The sequence below is a fragment of the Falco biarmicus genome, chromosome 4 (assembly GCF_023638135.1).
Source record: "Falco biarmicus isolate bFalBia1 chromosome 4, bFalBia1.pri, whole genome shotgun sequence".
Classification (NCBI taxonomy): Eukaryota; Metazoa; Chordata; class Aves; order Falconiformes; family Falconidae; genus Falco; species Falco biarmicus.
The window spans coordinates 111,319,437-111,330,068 of record NC_079291.1 but is presented as its reverse complement, the minus strand read 5'-3'; the positions used below and the strand labels follow the sequence as shown (position 1 = coordinate 111,330,068).

At 41.8% G+C, this 10,632-nt stretch overlaps 1 protein-coding gene across 9 annotated transcripts in view; it reads left to right on the top strand.

Moving 5' to 3' along the window:
* The first annotated feature begins 270 nt into the window (after positions 1 to 270).
* The window catches only part of ATP2B2 (ATPase plasma membrane Ca2+ transporting 2), a 432,089-nt gene continuing 421,727 nt past the window's right edge, over positions 271 to 10,632 (top strand). For 3 of the 9 annotated variants that reach the window (XM_056337586.1, XM_056337596.1, XM_056337592.1), the window contains exon 1: positions 272 to 522. The gene's annotated coding sequence lies outside the window, so the exon portion shown is untranslated. Of the gene's footprint in view, positions 523 to 10,632 lie in introns of all 9 variants that reach the window. The other 6 variants (XM_056337593.1, XM_056337591.1, XM_056337595.1 and 3 more) reach the window with 3 other exon arrangements.

The following is a 10,632-nucleotide window of genomic DNA, read 5'->3' as shown; positions in this document are numbered from 1 at the left end:
AGGCGCATCCCAACGTCGTAAGTTACCAGTATAAAGCTGGGAGCACTGGGCTCCCCCTGCCCCTTCCCCAGCCCTCCAACCCCCGCCGCGGCCCGGGCCCCCTCCGCGGGACCCTCGGCCCTGAGGAGTGCCGCGGGCGGGAAGCCAGGGCCGAAGCGCGGAGGGGCGCCCCCTGCTCCGCGCCGCTGCGCGCTCCCTGGCGCTCGGCGCAGCTGGCCGCGGCGCCGGCCTCTCCCCGCTGAGGGGAGCCCCAGCCCTGCCGGGGGAGGCGAGGCTCCGCTGGGGCCGGCACCTCGGTGGGGAGGGGAGAGGCGCTGCCCGCCTCCCCCCCCGCCCAGGGCTTCCCCGCTCGCCGCGGCCCGCTAAGTCTGACGGAGCGTCGCCGCCGCCCACCGCAGCGCAGCGGCCCGGCGCAGGAGGGAGGCGCCGTGCGCGTCCCGACTCCCCGGGCGCCGCCGGTGAGGGGACAGCGGCCGCCTCCGCGCTCCCGGCGGCTCCGCTCGGCTCCGCTCGCCGCCTCAGGTAGGAGCGGGAGCGCGGCGCGGCCCTGCTCCGCCGGCGCGGGGGGGGGGGGGGGGGGGCGGTGGTGGGGAGCGGTGCCCGGGGTCTGCCCTGCGCTGAGGTGACCTTGAGGCGCGGGGGGTGGCAGGGGGGCGCTGCCTGGGGTGGCGGTGGCGGGAGCCCGCCGGGGCCGAGCCCGCCCCGCCGGGATGCCGGATGCAGCGGGATGCGGCTGAAGGATGTTTTCGGGCGGTGAACGGTGACGGCGGTGCCGAGGGCTCGCTCTGCGGGACGGGAGGGCTGCGCCGCCGCGGGGGAAAACCGCCTCGCACAGCCCTTCGGTCTCGGTCTGTCTCAAGCCCGGCGGTTTCTTTAGTGACAGGGACAGGAGCGCGCAGGAGGCGCCGGGGACCGCGCTCTCCCGTGCCCTGCTGGGGAAGCCCGGAGGTAGGGCGCCGGTGGCGGCGGCGAAGCCCGCGCTGACCCGGCCGAAGCACAGCGGTCCCCGGGCCCCGTGGGAGCCCGAGCAACCCCGGGAACCGGCTCTGGGCGCCAATTTTCACAAGGTGACGCTCTTCTTGGCAATACTTGTTCGAGAGAGTTAGCAGGAGGCTTACGCCCCGCAGCCCTGGCCCCTCGGCTGGGCTGTGTGAGATGAGCTGGTGGAAGCAGAAGCCCCTCAGCCCCGTCGCCGCCGCGTCCTCGGGCGGGGGAGCTCGCCCAGCCCCTGCGCCTTCAGCTGGGCCCTAGTGCGGCGGGGCTCGGCTTTTTTCCTTTTTTTTCCACTGAGGGATTTAAGTATGTGTTACAAGCAGTCGTTTCCAAAGCCTCGCGGTACTCCAGTGAAGTGTTAAGAGCACCTTGGAGCCCGAGAAAATCCGCGGCGGGAGGTGACATTCCGTCGGTCGCCCGGTAACGCAGCCGCCGAGGTGCCCCCGGTGTCGGCCGAGGTGCCCGCTGCAGTCCCCGTTGCCATCGCCTTGGCACAGATGTCAAGATGTGCTTTCCTGTCGCCACCGAACGTAACGGATTCTTCTACAATGTTGACCTAGAGACTGTACTAGAAATGTGAAAGGAGCACTGTTTTCTGTTAGGTATCTTTGAAAGGCCTGTTGTAGGTGGAGGAAACCTCTCTTGTTTAATTAAACTGTTAAAAAGTTTACTTCTTTCTGTGTATCTCTTGCTGATCTTTTTTGCTTCTTATTGTTGTGCTTTTATCACGTTACACCAACACAACCTAATCCTGTGGTAATACTTTCTTTACTGTCTTTTTACTTAGTGTATTTTGTAGTAAAGTGATATTTGAGAAGCACGGATACCAAGATAAGGTGCTGGGAAGCTGGGCAAGCTGAAAGCAATGGTGTAGAGTAGGACTTTGCTGCTGCTGTGATAAACTAAAATCTAAGTTTATAAACAGTGTGAAAGTTGACACTGCTGTAACTCAATTCCCAAACAGTAAAAATAAATCTTTGAAAGAATACCGATACATTGGTGGTAGGTGCTGCAAGCCCTTAGTTACGTAAGCAGTACTTTGAAACCGAGTGGGACTGCATGCATGCGGTCGTGCTCACAAGTAGCACTTCATTTTTGATTCTGTCCGTTCATCATCTGCACATGACTAATTTTCATGTGGTACTCAAATAGGAGTCAACATTTTTGTAACTTCTATGTGAAGAAGCGCTTGCTTGTCCATATCTATGAATCTTGCTAATAAACTAGTTCAGTATTCTTTTTAATGACTTTAGGATCTCATGTCGAGCTCCATTTTCAAAGTGAGTACTGCTGTAAGTTCTTCCTAAAGCAAAAGAATATGTATTAAATGTTCAGTTTAGTGTCAATTTTAAAATTTTCACTTTTAACATTTAATGGAATGAATGCAGGGTATTATATTACCTTTAACTTGTGTTTGATGTAGTTACTAGTATTGTCCTTTGCTCACGTTATAAATCCCGGACCACAACCTCTTGACTATCTAGGCTACTGAGTGTGATATTGATCCAAATTTCTTGCATGTCACTATCCAAACCATACCTTTTAACCATTCAGTTGCCTATTTCCTGATGATGTGAAGTAAATTTTTATTATTTTTGACCAGTTCCATGGGGAGATAATGGATGTACTTATATGTTGTCCTATAATGTCGTCACCTCAATAGGATTTATTTTGGAGTGTAATGAGAAGAGTGAATGGACCATTATAATAGCCAGTGGGTTTGGTTTGGTTTTCCCTCAAATAGGTGTTTGGTGTCATTTGAGATGCCTCCCAGTACTTACCCTTCCTGCCCTTCTGCACGGCTTCAGAGGGCTGTGATTCTCTGCTATGGCCCGTGTTGTGTATCAGACACAACAGGGCACCTCAGATAGCATTAGCTACCTCTTTGTAGATAGTTGAGTGAAACCTGGTGCATTTGTCTGGTTCCTTGTCCTTTGTTAGCTAAGAATAAAGTGCTGCAGATCACTTACCACAGTAACCAGTGGCATGGCTAGGAAGTATTTGTGTGCATATAGATAATCGCCTTAGTGCTACCTTAGAGTTTATCTACACCAACAAAACCTGCATATTCTAATTATTTGTCCAAAATTTATAATAGGCAGTTTAAAAAGCAAGTGAGGTTAAAGAGAAAATTATGATGCTCAAAATACTATTTGTATATATAAAATTTGTATTGTAACTTCAGAATAGGTGCAGGATGATGATGACTGCAATTGGGAAAAAATAATCTGTGTTGATCGTGAGGAAAAAGCAGAGTAATTATACAAGAGTTAAGTGATTATTTTAGTTAGTCTGATGGGAGATGATAGTGGAAGAGATAATTAGGGACGGGGAAAAATGTTTAAGTTAAACAAAACTGTGTGGCTGCTGAAATCTCTTCAAATAAACATTTGAACAAAATTCAGACTTCTGATGAAGCTTACCATTGGAATGCATGTGTCAGATATACTTAAGAATTCTCTTTGAAAACAAAGCTTTACATATAATGTATACTGTGCAATAAATGTTTGCAATCCACAAAGTTCAAAGTGGAACGTAAGTTGTCCTTTGGAAGAAAAAATACATAAAACCTAAGTAAAGATAAGTGTAAGTGTGGATTATTTTAAGAATAGGAGTGGCAAATGCAAAAGGATAAAATAGTTTTAATTATCTGAAAAGAAAAAGTCTAAAATCTTTGAGAAAGGCAAAGTGAGCATGGACAAATAATGTTTACGTGTAATAGGATAATAGACATGACAGTAATGCATGTCATAGTGACTGAGATGCATGTTGGTCTCAGTATATTCATGCTATGAAGTTATCAGTTAAATCAGAAAAGCTTATTTTTTGCCAAAGCCTGCTCTGAAAAAAGTTTCATCTTTCATAAATGGAGTTATTTAGTAGTGAAATATTTCAGACTTCCATTTCAAAGGTGTGACCAACTCTTTCACGTTTATTTGATATAATATTGCATACCGTAAGTGATGTGTTAACTGGCATTTTCCTGGGTCACTCTGTAGGCATCAGCATGGACTTATATCTAAAGGTCATTGTGTAAAAGGCTTTGTTTTCACATATTTGGAACCTTACGTTCAGAATTCTGGAATATTTTGTAACATATAAATAAAGTAGCTGCTGTGCTACAGGGATGCCCTCCACACACTGGAATGTAAACCAAGAAGGCTTTGAATGTTTCTCGGAGACAGAAGTTGCTACATATTTAGCATGTACAATAGGAAGTGTGTTTTGGAGGGCTCACTGAATACCTTTAAGTGTGCAGAGAAAGACATGATTTTGGACGGGCCTGAGTTTCTTCAGTCTGAATGCTCAGGTCAGTGCCCTCATAATTTCAATAGCAATTCTCTTGTGGAAGCTTATTTATCTGCTTTTGGCTATTTCTCTCCTCTGATCTAAAGCCCTTGCATTGCTAGCACATTTTGCAGTCTTCCCATCGCTCCTGTTTCAAGGCAACGCATCCCAAGAACTGTTCAGCTTCCAGAAGCTGCCATATTTGGAATGCCTTATACTTGTGAAGGCAACATTGTGGTGCATTTCTGAATGTCTGCGAAAGAGCAGGAACAGTGATGCTGAGTACTGTATAGCACAGTTGTCATGATACAGGAATCTTTGTTTGTGCTATGAAATTATTCATTGTATAGTGGAACACCTTTAGGAGATAATAGCACTGGCTTTCTCAGAACCAAAACTGCTTTCTCTCCTTGATGCTTCTTGTGAAGGAGGTACTTTGTCCTGCCTGCATGTAGCAGTCTTATTATGTATATACATTATATGTATATATGGAAACCATCATGTGGGTTTGCAAATTCATCGAGGAAGGATTGATTTTAATTGTTGAAGGGACAGGATTTAGAGCTGCAAGACTTGAATTACCTTTCCCTCTCACAACCACCAAGCTTTGCAGCACTTTGAACTTGGATGTGCATTTCAAGTTTTGAAAAACTTTGTGTGGTATTAAGCCCAGAATAGTGAAGCTGTCTCTAGTCAGCATTTATATTTCTAAGATTAATAAGTCATTAATTCCATAATGTTTGGGGAATTACTTTTACCCTGATTTATTTATTAACATGCCTAAAATAACTTATATTGAACTTTGTGAAAAGTATGTCTAAAAATGTCTATAATTGTCCAGCAGGAATGAAGATTGCTTAAAAATATTGCAGTTGCTGATTGTCTACTTCATATTACATGCATCTCTTCTTAAAATGCTTTCATATTCAGGATTTTTCTGATGAATAGGAGCTTTTTCTCAGTGATTAACAGTGAGGCTAACACATAGCATATTCCTTTTGATATCTCATTGTGAGCAGGAGATGCTTTCCAAGCATCTGGATAGCTTTACTGTGCAAAAGTCACAGTGTCACCTTGAATGTATTTGCTGATCATATGTATTCTATCCTGCTTATTGAATAGCAGTTCTTCATAGTGGGAAATCTTCCATCATGGAAGGTGTGATTGCATTCAGGAGAACATACAAAATAGCCCCATATATTAGACTATTTAGCATTTCAGGGTTGGGGTTTTTTTTTCAGTTATTTTATTGGTATTTTAAACCTTTTTGTAATATCATTATTATTATTTAAACTGGCTAATAATGTTTAAGAGGATTGAAATAACAGGAATTTTTTTCTCAGGGAATGTTTTCTGCAACCAAAACTGGAAACTCCCAGTAGATTGATGAGTTCCTAGGAAGTATTTGAATAAGTGTCTCAAAATGCTTTTAAACAGCAGTATTAAATGAGGATATCTATGATAAACAAGAGAAGAAGAACGTTCTTTGCTGTCATCAGATTTCTTAGCAGTTCTGTTCGTAGCAATTGCTAGTTTAAGGTAAACTCAGTTTATTCCAAAAAAATTAGGATTTTTCTTCTATGTCATCTTAGGAAATTGATCTGTGCTGTTTTAGGTATTGGCCTACAGTCACAGTAAAAGCAAAATGGTAGTTCTGAGAATAAATTTACACATGAAAAACTAATTGGCAATATTAGGTGTATATACAACTGCTTTGTTGCATTGAATTTATAGGCTTAAGTTCAAATGCAGTTTTAATCCACTGCTTTATTCCACAACATCTACAAGTTCATCAGCATTTTTCTAATGTGTGAAGTGTTTTACTAGCTTTAAATCAGTCTTTGTCAACTGAAGATAGAAGACTGGCATGGGTTTTGGCCTATGGATAATAGAAATTAATTACAAGTCAAAATTTTATCTGGAGAAGATCTATTCCATAATATTGTGGGTTTTTTTTAAATTATGTAAATACCAAGTGTCCAAAAGCCCTGACAAAAGCTAGGCCCATTTTTGGTTAAACATGCGAATGACACAAGAATCATTCCAGAAGAGATAGAATGATTATTCTTGAAAGGTTAAATACTCTGAAAAAGTAACGTGTTACACACTGTAGCCCGGCTGATTCTGCGTCAAGTGCTAAAGAATTTGAGAGCAATAGGAACAAGAAAATGCCATTATAGTCTGTGAGGGTTGGTTTTAATAGGTTTGTTTCCTCCAGAAGATACAGTATTATGTTGCTTTTTGTGTGACCCAACAGTGTTCCTATCATATTTTTTCTTGGCGCTGCTAACATTTATTGCTCCCTAGCTAAATAAGATGACAAGATAAAGTTACATTTACTGTGAATTTTCTTGTGATTTTTCCCCCCTTCTTTCCTTTTTTTGACTTAGGTTTTGCAAGTTTGTGGACAGGAGAGAAAGATGGAAGGGTTACTTTACGTGTGGTACTCCTGGCATGACATAAGCCTTTTTCAAAAACACCATTATAGTATTTGTTACTTATAGTCTATAATGGCTTCCAGATCCCTTCCAGCAGAACTCAGTTTATCTCTGTTTTGTATTTTAGCTTGATTTCTAAATTTGCACTTGCTCTGCTTACAGTTTACTTTTCAATAGGTTCTTCAATATATTAAGTTTTATTCTGAATTTTGATCTTGTCTGCTTGGGGACTGAAAGTGATATGAACCCTACCTGCTTACTTCTCAAAGGTTTTTTTTCTGCTGAAATTGTTTAATGTATACAGCCAGCTGAGAGATGTATTCTTGCAGTGTACCACGTGAAATTTAATTCTGTTGACAGTGAGTTTTAGTAATCACTTCTAATTTGTGTGGCAGTTTGTTTTTGTTTTTCAAGAATCTGTGTACCCACTAAGCTGCAATTTTGTATCAGTCCTCTGCCAAGCTGTGTTTTCATATCAGTCCTTACTGTCCCATGAAAATACTATGTTGGACAGTTACTGAAAGCCTTACTATAGCCAGTATAAATTGCCTATCACTGGGTTTTTCTTCTTTAGTAGGCTGTTTACCATATCAAAATGGAAATTTCATTGGTTTGATGTTTTGATTATTTTCAGGCACTTAATCCTTCAGGTGCTTATGTGATGATTTGACATGTTTCAGCATCTTCCTTGGTATAAAAGGGAGGTGGATTTGTTTGCAGTTTCTTGAGTTAGACTCACTTCTCCTTTTTGAAGTGGTGTACTGTTTTTGTCTCTCCGCAGTCCTTTGAGCACTTTACGCTTCCTTTGTGCATTATTGAATATAATAGCTAATGTTTGGGGACTGCTTTAGGTAATTCCTAAAGTACTCTGCAGTGAACTTCATCATTCTCTATCAAACTGAGTATGTCTGGCTTCTTTCAGCCTATTCTTTTTTCTTCAGGCCTGTAGGCCTGTTTTCTTGATAAAAATCATTTCAGAAAATTTTTTGCTTTTCATTATCCCTTAGATGGAGACATTAAAAGAATAAGAAGGAGATACTGAATGCTTTGGCTTTCTCTTAACCATCTGTTATTTTCTCTCCTTTCCCATTAAATCCTAGAACCTCTGCTTATCTTTGTCTCCTGCTTACTTCTGCTGTATTTATAGATCCTTTTCCTATTGCCTTTTTGTGTCCCTCGTTAGTTGTTGATCCTTTTGTGTGTTGGCTCATCTGGATCATACCCGAGATGTTTGTGCCATTCTTTATTACTTGTTCTTCATTAAATGCTTGTTTCACCTTTTGTACAATCTGTTCTGATAGTCTAAGCCTTTAAAGACTCTGGATGCAACAGAATAGTCTCCTAAAACACTTCCTGTATTCCCTCTGCACTGAGATAATCTGTTGCACTATTTTATACAGGCTCTATTGATAAATACCAGCTTTCCTGAACTCCTTGATGATCTCTTCAGGAGATGTTATAAATCACTTGGCTGAGTTTTCTGAAGTTGCTGTCTTGAATTCCACTTCTTTTTTTGGTCCTTCTTTCACATTTTTCTTTCAATATGCTAGTGAATTCTCTTGACTTGTGATCATGCTTACTTGAAATGTATTGCTGGTCTTAAAATCTCTGCCAATGCTTTCCTATTAATCAGAATAAAATACAACTGCAGCATTAGCAACGTCTTCCATGTTCATACCCTTAGCTTGTTAGCAAAGCTCCACCTTGATAATATACCATAGTTCCTCCTTAAGGAAGCAGCATGAAAAGATGAATAAATTGCATGTATGTGATGACTAGGGTATGGGATAGGGGAACAAAGACTGTGTTTTTACTTGCTTTGTTAGGCGACATTTTCTGCCTTCATACAAGTTACTTGCCTTTGCTGGGCTGTTGTTTCAGATTAATAATTAAACTGTTACAGTATGCAACTAACCTGCATGTTTCAAGGGTTAATTCATCACTACTTGTAAAGCTAACGAGAATTTTGGCTAGAAAATGCCATTGTTAGTGCAAAGCACTGTTTGTATCTGCAAGGTATTTCTAATGTTATTCAAACAGCATATTAAAGCCACTCACTTAAATAGAAGTGTTGTAGGTTCTCATATACACAACCAAGTCCCTTCTTTATGTGAAAACATCAGGGTTTTTTATGTTCTTGCAGGCATCATTCTGAGAACCAGTGCATTTCAAGAAGAACCTGCCTAGAACAGAATACCCTTTCAGTTAAAATTTCACCCTCCTCCAAGGAGGGCGTATCACATTCGTGAACTTAGCACCAAGTGTTGCATTCTTGTCAAGACACCATTTCCAAGTAACATGTAAGGCCTGATAGTCAAATCAGTGATAAGATAATGCCGTAGAAATATTAAATGTATTAAGGGCAGGATTTTTAAAAAGGGGAGGAATAGAGGCCAGAGGGAATTTTTAGTCCTGTCCTGTTGGCTTTTTAATAGGATTTGTGCATCTATAAGTTGGATGTTTCTGAAAATTGTGTTCTAAATTGGTGACTAATAGAGATCTTCCCATGATAATGACTTACAAGTTACCGTTATAATTCAACTGAAGATTACTGGAGTTTGATTCAGTACCTCCTGGAAATGACGAAAATTTTGTCATTGATTTTAGTGCCTTTGGGTTATGTTGTTAGGGTGCTCTGATGAAATAATGTGCTTTTGGGGGCTAATTTTACCCCTTCCAGTGCATCTTGGTAGCCAGAATTGAAAGTCACGAGTTACAGGAGAAACAGATGATGGAGTCGTCTTTGACGTATAAGGTTCTGTTCCCCTGGGTGCAGGAAGAATCAGGCAAAATGAGTTTCTCTCTGCCAGCTTTACATAGCAAAAGCTCCGTGTTGGATTTCCTGGGGAAGGAAAATGGGAGGTGGGTTACGCAGCAGCTATTACTGCTGTGCAGCGTGGGCTCTGCATCAAACAGAGCAGCAGCAGTGCCCTGCCTTCCCTCCCAGCCTCCTCCACCAGAGCACAGGCATGACCGATGCTGCAGCCTTTGCTGTTACGCACCACTGAGGAGCTGGCTGCTTTCATCATTCCTTCTCTTTCTTCGTCTTTTACTGTCTGCCTTTCCTCTTTCATCTTAGCTATCTCTTCCCATTTGCAAAAAGTATCTAGATGAATCCTTTCCTCTTAAACAGTTTGAATTCCCGAATAGTGTTATATTTGATATTGCTTTGGATGGAAGCATGCCATTTACAGCTGTTTTAATAGAGGGATGTCAATGAAATCTAACAGTTTTATCCAACCAGATTTTCAAGCATCCCAGAAGCACAGCACTGTCTTTGGGTAATATGTATATAAATAAAAAAAAATAGAAGCCCCATATATATATTTGTGGGGGACATAAAATTTATAAAAGAACAACAGTGGATCACTGGTATTATTAATAAACCAGATAAAATATTTAGAGATTTTTTAGGGAGATGTGGAATTTTTGTTATCAAGTCAATCTGTGAAAAAAAGATTCGTTAATCAAAACAAAGATTTTTGAAAGTATGTTCATTAACACTGAAAGATGAGCTGATATGTCCAGATCCTTCTACAATGGAGAAAGACATTTTTCTAAATGAAGATACAGGGGTACTGTTGTTTAACTGGAAGTCATTTGGAAGTATTTTTGTCTTCTCACAACACCACTCAGTGCCTGTTAGCACTCTGCCTCTTTGTTACAATAGGTATACAACACGGATGTCTTTTCAAGTTGAATAAAATTCTGCTTCAGACATGACCCTGCCTGAATTTCTCTGTCTGTGGAACAGAGTATTGCACACTGAAGGACACTCAGAGAAGTTGAAATGAACACTTCTGAGTGCATACGTCAGTGTTTAGTTCCTATGTGAATGCTTTCTTCAGTGTGTGTGTGTGTGTAGGCTTTATTAACCTGTTATTATATATCACTTCTGGCTTCATAACTTTCC